Source organism: Mesocricetus auratus, unplaced genomic scaffold (assembly GCF_017639785.1).
Source record: "Mesocricetus auratus isolate SY011 unplaced genomic scaffold, BCM_Maur_2.0 Super-Scaffold_15014, whole genome shotgun sequence".
Taxonomy (NCBI): domain Eukaryota; kingdom Metazoa; phylum Chordata; class Mammalia; order Rodentia; family Cricetidae; genus Mesocricetus; species Mesocricetus auratus.
In genome coordinates, this window is record NW_024429186.1 from 43345586 (window position 1) to 43359930 (window position 14345).

A 14345-nucleotide genomic window follows, 5' to 3' on the forward strand; every position below is an offset into this window, starting at 1 on the left:
GAGCACTTGTGCCAGATGTTTAGGCCATCTGAACAGAAAGGCTTAGATCTGGAGATTAAAGACCATATGATATTCACATACACACTAGGATTTACCACTCACGTGCCACAATGCCCAAATTCTCGCTGTGAATCAGTTCTGACACTATCAACAGTAGTCTATGAATGATGATAAAGGCCCCGTGTGGTACTGCACACCTGCAATTCCAGCATTTAGGGAGCTGAGACAGCCATCTGCTCCCATGCCTCCCCACCATGATGAATTTCTATCCTTAAACCACAAGCCAAATAAATTATTCCTCTATAAGCTGCACAGTCATGGTGTTTTATCACAGTAACAGAAAAGTAATTAAAACAGGCACTATAAAATAAATTTGGATAAGGTCAGGAATATACACAATAGCCAACAGACCAAATGATTTTTGAGAAATATTGAAAATACTTCATAAAATCAGAAGGTATTTATTCAGAAAACAAATCATTACTTCTTTGGCTAATTTTAGTATAAGATCTCCAACTTGAAACTGTAGACAGAACTGTATCCAAACATAAGATACATAAAACTTTCTCTCATACAAATAAAGCTTTCTATCATGAGTTCCAGACCAGCTATTCTGGGCTACATCTTAAAAATAGAACAAAACAATAAAACTAAGCATAAATAACAAAACAAAGATAGTCACGATCTGAAATAAGATACAATGCTGGCAGTGAATGATATGTGGGTTAAGAGTAAGGAGAAACGGTCGGAATGTAAATAAGGTAGTGACTTAACCTTTGAAATGAAGTGTGCAAAGGAAGCACCAGGCCATAGAACATGGGACAGTTGCAAAAGTTCAAGGACTTATGATAAAGCCATATATAGCCTTCCTTATATAATGTACAGAATGAATAATCCTTGTGCTCTCAAGAACAAAAATTATATTTTGAGAGGCTATTCTTTGATTAAAGAACATTATTGTATTGTTGTATTTCCTTATTAGTTATTGCATAATTTTTACTCTACCTAATTTATAAATGAAACTATGACATATATATATAAAACTATCACATATACATACACATATATACATACATGTGTGTATGTATAATGAAATTTTATTTATGTATATAATGTATGTATGATAGAAAGTAAGCCAAATAAACTCTTCCTTCTGTAAGCTGCCTTGGACACGATCCTCCTGTCTCAGCTTCCCAAATGCTGGATTACAGGTGTGCAGCACTGCACAGGGCCTTCATCATCATTCATGAACTACTTAACAGTGTCAGAACTGATTCACATTATGCACACTCCATTTCAGTCTTTTCATGGTTACTAAATGATTCTTCTCTGGACAAAGGACTATGTGACTCTCATGTATAAGAAGACAATAATTGGCTCCAGGCTCTATGAAGAATCAGCTCCAAACTCCTCAGTCTACCATTCATTGTCTGTTATACTCGACTCCAATTCACATTTCTGAACATATTTACCATTAATCATCTCCACTACCCTGAAGTAAAGCCAGGGTCAATCAGGAAGTTTTCTGTTTTTCTCTGTTAAAGCCTCATAACTTCCCCTTCCATACCCTTACTCAGGACATCTCCCTTCCTGTCTTGGAATAGTTAGAGTGACTTCTCTATAACAACATTACAGTTCAAATGTCAGCCACTCAGTTCTGAACGAATAAGACCAGCGTGCCTGCCCCCACACAGAAATGACTATAAAAACAACAAATCAAGTAATCTTTAAAAGTTATTTTGAATTATGTATATGGGAGTGCCCACAGATGCCAGAAGAGGGTATTAATTCTGGAGCTGAGTTACTGATTATGCACTACCAATAATGGCTGCCGTGAACTGAACTCGTGGTCTTCTGCAATAGCAATACAAGGTTTTAACCATCTCTCTAGTTCCTAAGTAAAATAATCTTAAAAGAAATCTTTCAGGTACCAGAAATTATACTAGAAGTCAAAATAAAGGCAATTAACTTCCTAGCTGAGGTATGGCTTTCTAAACATTATGGACAACATTCACCCTCCACAGCGGGGACAGAAGATAGGCCTTAGGCCTACAGAGGGAAGACACTGGGACTGGCTTTGGCTTTGCACATAACCTATCTCTATAAACTCTTGTCTGATCTGAGAAGCCAGTTGTAGAAAATACACACTCACCAGCTAGAGGCAGTCACAAGACATAAGGTTTCCCAGGAAACCTTGGGCAGGTGTGAAAACAACAGCTGAGGCTGCTTCATCTCCAAGAATTAAGAACAAACAGTCCAGATTCAGGAAAGCTCACAGAATTCTGGCAGAAGCAAATGGGAATGTCTAAATCCATACCCAAGGTCTATGGAAAACTACTCCCACTAAAAGGGGTTCACAGAAAAAAACAAAAGCAATGTTACTCATAGTAATGAAAAAAACACAAGATATAATGAATATGAATGACAAGACATACAACTAGAACCAAAGGGCAGAGAACAATCTGAAAGAGTATTTAATGTTAAAAGAGATAAAGAAAAACACATCATAAGGTGAGAAAGGAACAAACAATATGGAAAAATAGCCATTTAAAAAATCAATACAAAGTCTTTACTTAAAAAAAACAAGCAGTGCAAATGACAAGTTATATAATAGAGTTTAAAAACATAAAGATAAAAAGTAAAAGTCCATGTGAAAGCCCCATTAACAAGCTGTTTCAGCAAGGACGCTTCCCACAGGAAGAACAGGACAAAGGGGACAGAGGTGACTCCACAAGAAACTTAAGAGGTAACAAAAACAGCAAGAGAAACAGAAATCTAGATATTAACGTTAGAGACTTATAGAATAGCCTCTATTAACGCTGGATGGCAGAAGTAATATAGTCTTTTCCTGTTACCCTCTGTATTCTATTGTTCAAAATACTCAGCAACTCTTTCAGGCTAAACTGCCTCTTGGTTATCTGGGTAGAATTACTACTTCTCTAAATTCACGAAGCACTTTTATCTCTACCTCTCTTGTGTACATGACTATGTGTAAATGTTATATACTAGCAAGCTGCTTGGGTAAAGGGAATAAAGGGAAGAGAAAACTAAGTGGAGAGGGGCATGGGGGAGGATAATGCTAAATATATATTAAAACCATACAGTGGTGGCGCACGCCTTTAATCCCAGCACTCGGGAGGCAGAGGCAGGCGGATCTCTGTGAGTTTGAGGCCGGGCTGGACAGACAGCCTCCAAAACAACACAGAGAAACCCTGTCTCGTAAAACCAAAAAAAAAAAAAAAAAAAAAAAACCAAAAAAAAAAAAAAAACCTTCTCTCTGTGCCTCTGTCTCTCTCTTACACTTACACACACACACTTACTTAATTGGAATTATCCTACATACAGGGCAATGCTCCTCCCAGAAGCCACGGGTTACCAAAATAAAAAGCCTAGGGTCAGATGTGGGACACTTACTCTAAAATTGTTCAAGGGTGCTCCAGAAACACCCTCCCCCAGATAACACAGAGTTACCATTGCTCTTGGATGCCTACCAGAACTTGATGGTAAGTCCTTATTGTTGAAGATAGCAATACTTTTTTGGTCAAGAAAAAAAATCAAATTAGCCCTGACTGGAAGGATTCCTCACTGCTACCTGGCTTTGCTAATAGCAGAGGTACTATTAAATATGCCCCAGTGAGTGGGGAGGTGGGAGGGGAGAGTAATCAATAGTCTTACCCAATTATGAAGCCTAAAAGTTACACTAATCACCAGACAGTTAGGCCCCGGGCACAATAGTCACATGGATGTTATGCGGGCAAGTGACTATTTGCTGATTGGATTTAAGGCCTACTCCACAGAAAGAAACACATGCTTGGTACTATTATACCATGAATCCATGAGTGGGGAGTCATAGGTCTTACTATTATCTTGTTAAATGCACATAGTATCAAACCACCCTTTAAATGCTATGTCTATATTCATAGATTAGTACACTTCTCGGTCCTCATCAGAGAAGTGTCCTTGTGCCGTGGGTGGTGTTAACACAGAAACTCACAACTGGTCCAGGTGTGAAGCCTTGGACAGAAGTCTGCTCTGCTCATAATCCCTCTCCACAAAGCTCAGAGAACATCATCAAACAAGGAGCAGAAAGATCTCAAGAACCAGAAGCATGGAGGAGCAGGACAAATAGTGTCTCTGGACATAAGAGGGCTGGTGTCCTCATGAACTCAGGGCAGCTGGGGTTGTCTGCACAAGACAAAGGCTGTCAACTTTCCTGCATGGAGGAGGAGAAGGGACATAATCCCCTTCCCCTCCCCTACCGGAAGAGCTAATGACAGCCGATGGCTGCTAGTGAAGGGAGTCTGTGGGTTGTTTGTTTGTTTTAAGAGTACGGTCCCTGACAGACACACCATGCTCAGCTGATGCACCCCACCCATAGGCAGCACAAATTGGACTCAGTGGGCTATTAAAAAAAAAGTCATGAAGTTAGGAGGGGTGGGAACTAGGAGAGTGGATATGGAAAAAGTTAGGAGAGCTAGGGATAAATGTGAGCAAAATACATTGACTGCACCTATGTATTCACAAAGAGTAAAAATATTTTTAAAGGATCATCCTTTTTTAGCTAGTTTATAAAACAACACATCAGGGCTTTGGTTACCAAAGATGCAGACATAAATTATGGACATGATACACAGCTGACACATTAAAACAAGAGTAAGAAAAGTTATCACCAGAAACTGTGAAGCCAGAGAAGAAGCAGGAGTGGAGTAAATGGAGGTCAGGCTGCCCATCAACACTAAAGAAGACAGGAAGGCTTCTAGAAATCAGGGGGCACCCCTGATAAAGACATGAAATGCAGTGCAAAATTACAATTCTTCAAAATGTAAATACATTTTCTTAAACAAATTCAAAAACCCTCTGGACTTTAATTTATTCTGTATTGTAAGCTGAACTAGCTGCCTTTAAATTTTTAAACTAAAATTGCATGGCACGATATGATACAACTATGAATGCAAAGACAGACAAGAAATCCAGGCAGGACTAGACACGACCAAAGGGAGAGATCAGTCTTCCCTTCACAGCACCCTCTCCTAGCTCTGCCATCTTTTGATGTCAACAACTTAGAGAAATCAATGGAAAATAAGGAAAGGAATATAAGCAAAGAAAATAAATGATGTTTACTCTTAACAACTCTATTTCTTTTAGCAATTAAAACCAAGTTCCTAAAATAGCTAGCCCCGCCCCCCAAAACAGCGATGATAGAAAAATCTGAAAAAGCTGCAAAAGAGCCAGCTGAATGCATAACAAATGTAAGTGTTGTAGTTTGATGAAGACAAGACTTTAATACTTAACACCCATAGAAAACTTGCCTTCTTCCAAAAACAAAACCACAACATCACTTAGGGGAAAAGAAATCTCTGCCTAGTATCAGATATGGTGTGCTAACGTAAGCTTTGCTGAAGCAGGGTGTGTAAACAGACTAGTCACTTCATTGGTTAAATATCATTTGAAACAAAATTTTGATGTGTAAAGAAAATAATTTCCTCTTATTTTAAAAATTATACCATGATTTTTAGTGCTCTATTTTGTTTTCAGATTACATTTTTTTCTGGCAATGCACATGTTACTATAATATTTTTAAAGCAGACTCTAATAAGTTCCATATGACTTTTCCATCTGTGCTGGTTAATTCTTTCTGTCAACTTGACACAAGCAAGAGTCATCTGGGAAGAGGAACTTCAACCAAAAAAAATGTCTCCGTCAGATTATACATTTTCTTGATGTGGGAGGGCCCAGTCCACTGTGGGTGGTGCCGTCCCCAGATAGGTGGCCCTGGATTGTATAAGAAAGGAAGCTGTATGAGCCATGATGAACAACTAGTAAGCAGCTTCCCTTCTCCACGGCCTCTGTTTCAAATCCAGCCTCCAGGTCTGCATTGAGCTTCTGTTTTACTTCCCTTCACGATGGGTTGCAATCTGGATGAATAGCCTTTCCTTTTCAAGCTGCTTTCGGCCACGCTCTTTATCACAGCAATAGAAAGCAACAGAAGCATCTAAATCGTGAATTTTAAAATTCTGATTCTACAGAATGTGCTTCAATACATTATAGATGTCTTGTAGTTTAAAATGTAGATTCTTTATTCCATACTCTAAAATGTTAAAAGAAATAAAAACTACTAGTTCCTTGAATTCTACTTTTGAATTACATGTTACTGAATCCTTCTGCCAGTTAGATTCTCCACTGTCTTTACCATGGCCTAGCCGGGTGAGTTTGCCTGGTCTTCCCTTCTGTGTACCCTTCCCAATGCCCCCCGTATCTATTCTATGTCCCAAACCAGTGCCCCATCTGGTCACCTCTGCCTGCACCATTCCCAAACTCTAGGCTTCCACCAGGACCTGGGAGGTGAGTCTACCTGATTCTGCCCTCAATGCACCCTCCTTGTCTCTCAAATCTACCACCAAACTCCAGGCTTAGATGAGGACACAAACCCTGCACACCAGCCCATTGACCTTCATCCATCTGATTTTATTCTACCTAAGCCACACCCAATATTTAGGCCTAAACTGGCCGGCACATCCTATGTTCTACCCCAACTGGCTCTTTTGATAACAGACACAGAATAAAGGAACTTCAATGCCCATTATCTCATCACAAAAATACAAACAACATGAAAAATCACCTCATCTGAACCCATCAGTGCTATAGAAATGCTTACCAATGAGCATTCCCTAAGCTCCAGGTGATGTGGTCACATACCTTTAATCCCAGTACTCAGGCAGAGGCCAGCCTAGTCTACAGAGTTTTCAAAAAAAGGGAGGGAGGGAGTGGAAGAGGGGGAGAGAGAGAGAGAGAGAGAGAGAGAGAGAGAGAGAGAGAGAGAGAGAGAGAGAGAGAGAGAGAGAGAGAGAGAGAGAGAGAGAGAGAGAATTCAAGGAGTTTAAGAACACTCAGGCCAAAATGAAGACCGAATTGAAAAACCTAATTACATAACTAGAAAACTTAAGGGAAACCCTTAAAAAATAGAATGGATCAAGCAGAAGACAGAACACTAGGACTCAAAGATAAAGCAGAGGATCTAAACAAAATAAGCAAAGAAAATGAAAAGAATTTTAAAAATACTGGAAAAGTTCAACACCATGAAAAGACCAAACTTTCTATCTATAGACAAAGATGTGGTTAATGGCATAGAGCAGATCTTCAACACAAAAGAAAATGTCCCCCAAATTAAGGAAAGACATACTTGTACAGATACAAAAACACCAAATAGACAAGACCAGAAAAGAAACTCCCTGCAGCATTATCATAGTTAAAATACCAAATAAACAAAAAAGAATGTTGAAAGCTGCAAGAGAAAAAAACACAAGTCACATGTAAAGGAAATCCATCACAATAACAGCTGATTTATCTGAGAGCCAAAAGAGTGTGGAGAAATACATTCCAAGTCCCAAAAGGCCATCATAGCCAACATAGACTAATGTACTATATTCTGTATTTGAAGGAGAAAGAAAAACTTCCTATGATATGAACACCTAAAAAAAAATTCACATCCAACAGAACAAACCTAAAGAAAACACAGGAAGTGATATTTTGGGCTGAAAAGAGGAATGAACATTGATTGCCAAGAAACCATAAAAAGAAAAATAAAACTATAATTACTGAAACACAAAGTACCACTGAGAGCACAAACATCAACAGCAAAATTCAACAACACAATAACTGTAACTAACACATACCTTTTAATATAACCTTAAATATTAACAGTCTCAATTCTCCAGTCAAAAGACATAGGCTGGTTGAATGAATGAGGAAACAAACTCCATCTATCTGCGATCTATAAGAATTGTGGCTTTAAAGACAGGCACCGCCTTTGAGTGTAAGGAGGGACAACAGACCCCAACCACACAATCTAGACCAGAGAGCAAGCAGGCATTGCTGACCTACTAGCTAACAAAATGAATTTCAGATTAAAACCTATCAGACGAGATATACAAGGGTATTTCATTCTAATAAAGAGAACCATTAGCCAAGTTACTATCCTAAATATATACTTACCAAACTCTGGTACACACAATTTCATAAAAAGTGTTCTGGTGGAATTAAAAGCATAGATTAACATAAATCTACTAATAGTAGGTGATTCCAATGCCATACTTTCTAAAAGATGGATATCTGAGCAAAAAAACTAACAGAGAACCATCAGAATTAAGTGACATCATACACTAACTGGAATGAATAGATTATAGACTACTCTACCCAGACACCTAATTCTACCCAGAGGCCCGCAAAATCTTCTCCAAACAGAGAACATCCTTAACCACTGAGCCATCTCTACAGCCCCCAAAAGCACATCTTGGGCCACAAACTCATGGAGGTTAAACAATTCATTACTGAATGATGAATGGGTCAAAAAGAAATAAAGAGAGAAAATTTTCCCAGAACAAATTAAAATGGAAGCACAACATAACAAAACCTTTGAGACACACTGAAAGCAGTCCTATTATGGAAATTTATAGCTGTTTCTACATTAAAAAAATTAGAAAAAACACAAATGAATGACTTAATGGTGCAATTCAAAACTTTGGAAAAAAAAGACAAACAAAACCCAAACCCAGTAGACACCAAGAATATAAAAACCAGAGCTGAAGTAATGAAACAGAAACAAAATAATACAAAGAACCAATGAATCTAAATGCTGGTTCTTCAAGGAGATAAACAAGAATGACAGACTCTTGGCCCAATTAACGAGAGAGAGAGAGAGAGAGAGAGAGAGAGAGAGAGAGAGAGAGAGAGAGAGAGAGAGAGAGAGAGAGAGAGAGAGGACCCAAATGAACAGATATGGATGGGAAAACATCATTACAACAGCTAGCAAAGAAATTTAGAATATTATAAGGGAATATTTCATGTACTTTGTTAAGTTGGAAAAACCTAAAGGAAATGGATAAATTTCTAGTATCAGATAAGCCACAAAAATTAAACCAAGAAGCTATCAACAATCTAAATGGACCCATAACAAATGAGGAAACTGAAACAGTAATAAAAAGCTTTCAATTAAAAAAAGTTCAGGACCAGATGGATTCATGGAAAGATTCTACCAGACTTTCAAAGCTAGTCCTTCTTAAACTATTAAAAAATATAGAAAGAGAAGGAATGCTCCCAAATTCCTTCTAGTTGTATCACTCTAATGCCCAAACCAGGTAAAGACAACAACAAATGAAAAACACAGTTCAATATCCACAATAAACATAGATTAAAAACCTCTCAATAAAAATACTTGCAAACTGAATACTGACATCCATCAAAAGGATTATCTACTATGGCTTTATCCTGAAGATGGAGGAATGGTACAACATACTCAAATCAATAAATATAATAAGCCACATAAATGAACTTAAAGACAAAAATCACATAATCATCTCAATAGATGCTGAAAAGGTCTTTGACAAAATCCAACATGCCCTCATGATAAAAGCTCTAGAAACAATAAGACTAGCAGGAACATATATCAACATAATAAAAGCTATATAAGAAACCTACAGCCAACATCATCCTAAATGCAGAAAAGCTTATAGTAATCACACTGAAGTCATGAAAAAGACAGGGATATCTACTATCTGTACTCATTTTCAATATTGCACTTGAAGTGCCAATTGGAACAATCAGGCAAAAGAAGGAAATCAGGAAGAAAAACAAAGAATTATCTGCAGATCATATGATATTATATGTAAGGGATTCAAAAATTATACCACAAATTTTCTAAGAAATGGTCAATAGGCCAATACAGAATCAATTTGTAAAATCAATAGTTTTCTGTACATCAACAACAAACATACAGAGGAGATCACAGATACACCCTCATTCACAGTAGCCTCAAATATAATAATAAAAAAGCCTAACTGGGGAGATGAAAGACTTCTACAATGAAAACTTTAAATCTCTGAAGAAAAAAGGAAAGAAACTAGGAAATAGAAAGACAACCTGTTGCAGAGGTTCTTACAGCCATTTTGCCCCAAATAAACACACAAAGACTTATATTAATTATGAAACTGTTGGTCGGTGACTTGGACTTCTTATTGATTAGCTCTGTCTTAATTATTAACCCATTTCTATTAATCTAAGTATTTCCACATGGTCTTATCTTAAAGGAGAAGGGTCTGGACCTGTTAGTCATTTGGCAGCCTACATGGCTACTCCTTCTACCTACATTTCTGAGCATTCTCCTCATTCCTAGCCCTGCTATACTTCTGCCTGGCCAATTAGCTAATCAGTGTTTTATTCATCAACCAATAAGAGAAACATATATACAGAAGGACAACCCCCATCAACAACCCATGCTCATGAACTGGTAGAATTAACATTGTAAATAACCATTCTACCATAATTCACTTATAGATTCAGTGCAACCCAATAGCAAAAACTCTCATCTCATTCTTCATAGAAATGAGAACAAGAAAAAAAAATACTCACTATCCTCAAATTCAAGTGAAATCACAAATGACCCTACAAAGCCAAAATAATCATGAGCAAAAAGAGCAATGCTGGACTGACTAACATTCAAGACCCCAAGATACACTACAGAGCCACTGTAATAAAAATAACATGGTACTAGCTCAAAAAGAGACAAAAAAACCAATGGAATAAAGCCAAAGACACAAATATGAGTGCATGTAGCTTCAGCCATTTGATACAGGACAATAATGCCAAAATTATGACTAGAGGTAAAATAAAGACCACAACTTACCACAAAATTTTATAATTATAAAGTCAATGGTGACAAGGCATGGTGGAATGTTACACCCTTCCCCCATGGGGGTCTGTGACCAATCATGACTAGGAGCTTTTAGCAACACTTCTCGTCCCCTCCTCCCAGTAAGGCCTGCATGCAAGTTCCTGTTTTCTGTCCATCCTTACTGTCTAAATGCTGATTCCTGTTTTTGGCCCATCCTTTGCCAGAGGGCCCTGGGAATGTAGGCTTCTGACCTTGGTGTTTTTCCACCATACCTGCCTTTGGTATATAAGGCTCCACCCTGGTTTAAAACACCATTCCCCTTGTAAGAATAAGCTGCTGTCTTTGTCTTTATTTACATCCTTAGCTCTTTTCCTCAGATCATTGTGAAGTATTGTTAGAGCCATAGCCACACGAACATCACCGGTGGCTCGCTACAGGGGAACATGCCTTTAACCCCAACACTTGGGAGGCAGAGGCAGGCAAATCTCTGTGTTTCAAGGTTTGTTTGGTCTATATAGTGAGTTCTAGGACAGCCAGGGGAACACAGAGAGATTTTGCCTCAAAAACACCCCAAATAAGGGAGAGGGAAGGTGGAGAGGGAGAGAGGGAGGGAGGGAGGGAAAGTAGAAGAAAAAAGAAGGAAATGCAAAAAAGAAAATCAATTAGCAAAATCATATCCAAGCAACAGAAATTATACTGATGGATGAAACAGAAATAAGGGAATGGAAATTAAAAACACAGGACTTCTTTTAGTAGTTTTGCATGAATAAGGGAGAAAAGGCAGTAGAGAAAGATCCCAGTGGGTGAAGTAAGCATGCTGTTTCAAGGTAAAGTTTGAATACACTTAAATTGTAATGGAAAGGTTCTAACAGAGTAGAGATGGAGACTAATTGAATGTTGCAATATCCCTAGTTAAATAACAACAAGGGCCATGGAAGATAAGTAGTGACACTGTCTCCAAAAACAGACAAAAATGAGTTAACAGTGGTACATTTGACCTTTATTCATCTGATTGTGATTCATAAAGAAAAAAAAAGATGGTTGCTTATACAGAAATTTTAGAATGGACCCTTTTCCCAATGACCTATGCCTTTCTTGTGGTCACAGGAAAAGGACCAACTTACTCGGACTCAGGTATGGACACATATTGCACTATTTCCCACAAGGAATTATTTTATACCTGAATTTATTACAAATAAAACCAGGAAAATACGTATCATTAGAATTTTTCATATTAAGCCCATATTTTCCCTAACAAAGAGCTCTGGACAGAGATAAAAATTACCCTCTGCCCCTCTATCATTGTAAAGATGCTTAGGATACATTATAGACTGAATAGACAAACAGCATCAGGTACAGTGGTTCATGCCTACAATCCCGGCTCTTGGGAGGCCGAGACAAGAGGACCAGGAGTTTAAGAATAACCTGGATTACAGAGTGAGCCAGAGGCCAGTCTGGGCTACATGACATGATGTCTTAAAAACCTGAGAAGTCTGGGGGAATGCTGCATTCTCAAGAAAACCATTCTGAACAGAGTTAGGGGCTGTGGTCTGGGAAATAGTCTTATTATTAAAGTTGACCTTGTTCAAGAAATTAGAGCACTGTGACTTGAGTGAAAGTCCTTGGGCCTCCATGATGGTCTTAGCAGCTCTGAAGCTGATTCACCTCTTCACATCAGTTACTTACTTACACTGACTGAATTTTTCATTAGCTGACCATTTACTTACTTTATTGGCTTTGGGAAACTGCTACAATCATATTTACAGTAAGAATTTTCTATGCATTTATTTCCTCAGAGTGAACAAAGGTTTAAATCTCTTTAATAGTTATGTTTGCAGGAACACTCCTTGGAGCCATCATTATTCCTTTTTTTTTTCTTCTATGAAATGACATAAAGTCATTTTCAGAACTAGCCAGAAAACCAGTGATAATTTCACATAGAAAGCCAAGAGTTATAGAAACAAAAATTAAAGTGCTTGCTTACCAGAACTTTTAAGGCTTATTTTATGGAATTTTATTGGTACAAACCAATGCATCCTCTAAACTAAAAGATAGATATACATGTTCAGTGATTTAACCAATCATCTTAGATCTATTTCAATAAAATATATCTGTCACCTTTAGTAGTTTTAAAATAGTTTAACATGCCCTAATCAACATTTCTTGTACACTGGAACAGCATACTGCTGTCTGTTGCATTTTTTTGTATATGCATTTCAGTTTTGGACTGAATGACAGAATCACAGGACAATTTTCAGTTTAAACCTGAAAATAAAAACCCACTATAAACATTATAATAAACTACTATGCATATTATTATTTCTACAATTATACTTGGTGTTGGGGAAGTCCTGTTATTTGCCTGTTATTTGTCAATAAAGCACTGTCTGGCCTACAGGGAATCTAGATAGGAGGGACTAGGAGTCCAGGAGGACTCTGGGAAGGAGAAACACAAGAGAGTCAAGATGTAATGCCATGGGGGTAGGAAGCCCGGAACCATTCTCCGGTAAGAGAAATACTTAGATTAACAATTATGGGGTAATTACTTAAGTCAGAGCTAGCCAGTAAGAAACAAGCAAGGCCAACAGCTTCATAATTAATATAGCCTCCTGTGTGTTTATTTGGGACTGATGCGGCTCTAGAACCAGGCTGGCGGGGAAGGCATCCTCTCAAAGAAAAAGCTTCTCATAACAACTTGGGCCAGTAAATAAAAGAATAAGACAAATGGGGTCAGAAAGGTGGTTCAACGGGTAAAGATGCCTGCCACTAGCGTGATGACTTAACTTTAAGCCCTTGAATCCTCATGGCACAAAAAGAGGACCAACTACCAAAAGTTGTCCACTGACCACAAATACAATGTGTCATGTACATAAGTATGCACATGTGTAAGCACATACACTCACACAGCATGGCATGTACATATGCACACACTAAATAGATGTAAAAATTTTAAGTATACTCAACACAAGAAATAAGAGCATGGGTTTTGACCTGGGAGATGGCTCAGAGTGTAAAAGTGCTAGCTGCACAGATATGACGATGTGCGTTAGATTCCCAGAACCCACATGAGAAGCCAGATGTAGGGCCTGGTGCAGTGATGCAAGCCTTGGATCTCACACTTAGCAGGCCATCCAGGGCTACATAGTGAGATCCTTTCTATGTCTGTGATCCCCGCACCAACAGCAAGATAGGAGGTGGAGACAGAAGAACCACCCAGATGTGCACTTAAGCAGCACAGCCTCAGGAAAAACAAGAGTGGGTCTCTCCCTACAAGGTGGAAAGTGAAAACTTACTCCTGAAACTAGTCCTAAGATCTTGACAGGTGTGCCAGGGCATGGGCACACCCAAGATCCCTGCCCCCCCCATGAGTGAATGAATGAAAAAAAATAAATGAATAAATGTGCTATGAGCATGGTTTTTTATATCCTAATCTCTGTAATCTAAAACATTAATACTGGTTTGGGATGGTCATGCAAGATAGTTGGCAAAGTATGTCTGTGTGCTAATTTTGTATTTCTAGAAATAATAATGTTTAAAACAATCAAGATAGTTAAGTGCTGATGGCTACAATATAGCAATAATTATATAATGTGTTTCAACATTGCCTAACATAGACATAGAAATGGCACACTATGTAGGGCTTAACAGAAATGTAGGGATATATTTTTCCTGTATAGCC

General features: G+C 38.1%; 1 protein-coding gene across 1 annotated transcript in view; it reads right to left on the bottom strand.

Annotated features, from left to right (window-relative positions):
• Mnat1 (MNAT1 component of CDK activating kinase) overlaps window positions 1-14345 on the bottom strand; it is a 158587-nt gene that overhangs the window by 5225 nt on the left and 139017 nt on the right. The gene's annotated exons all lie outside the window — the stretch shown is intronic.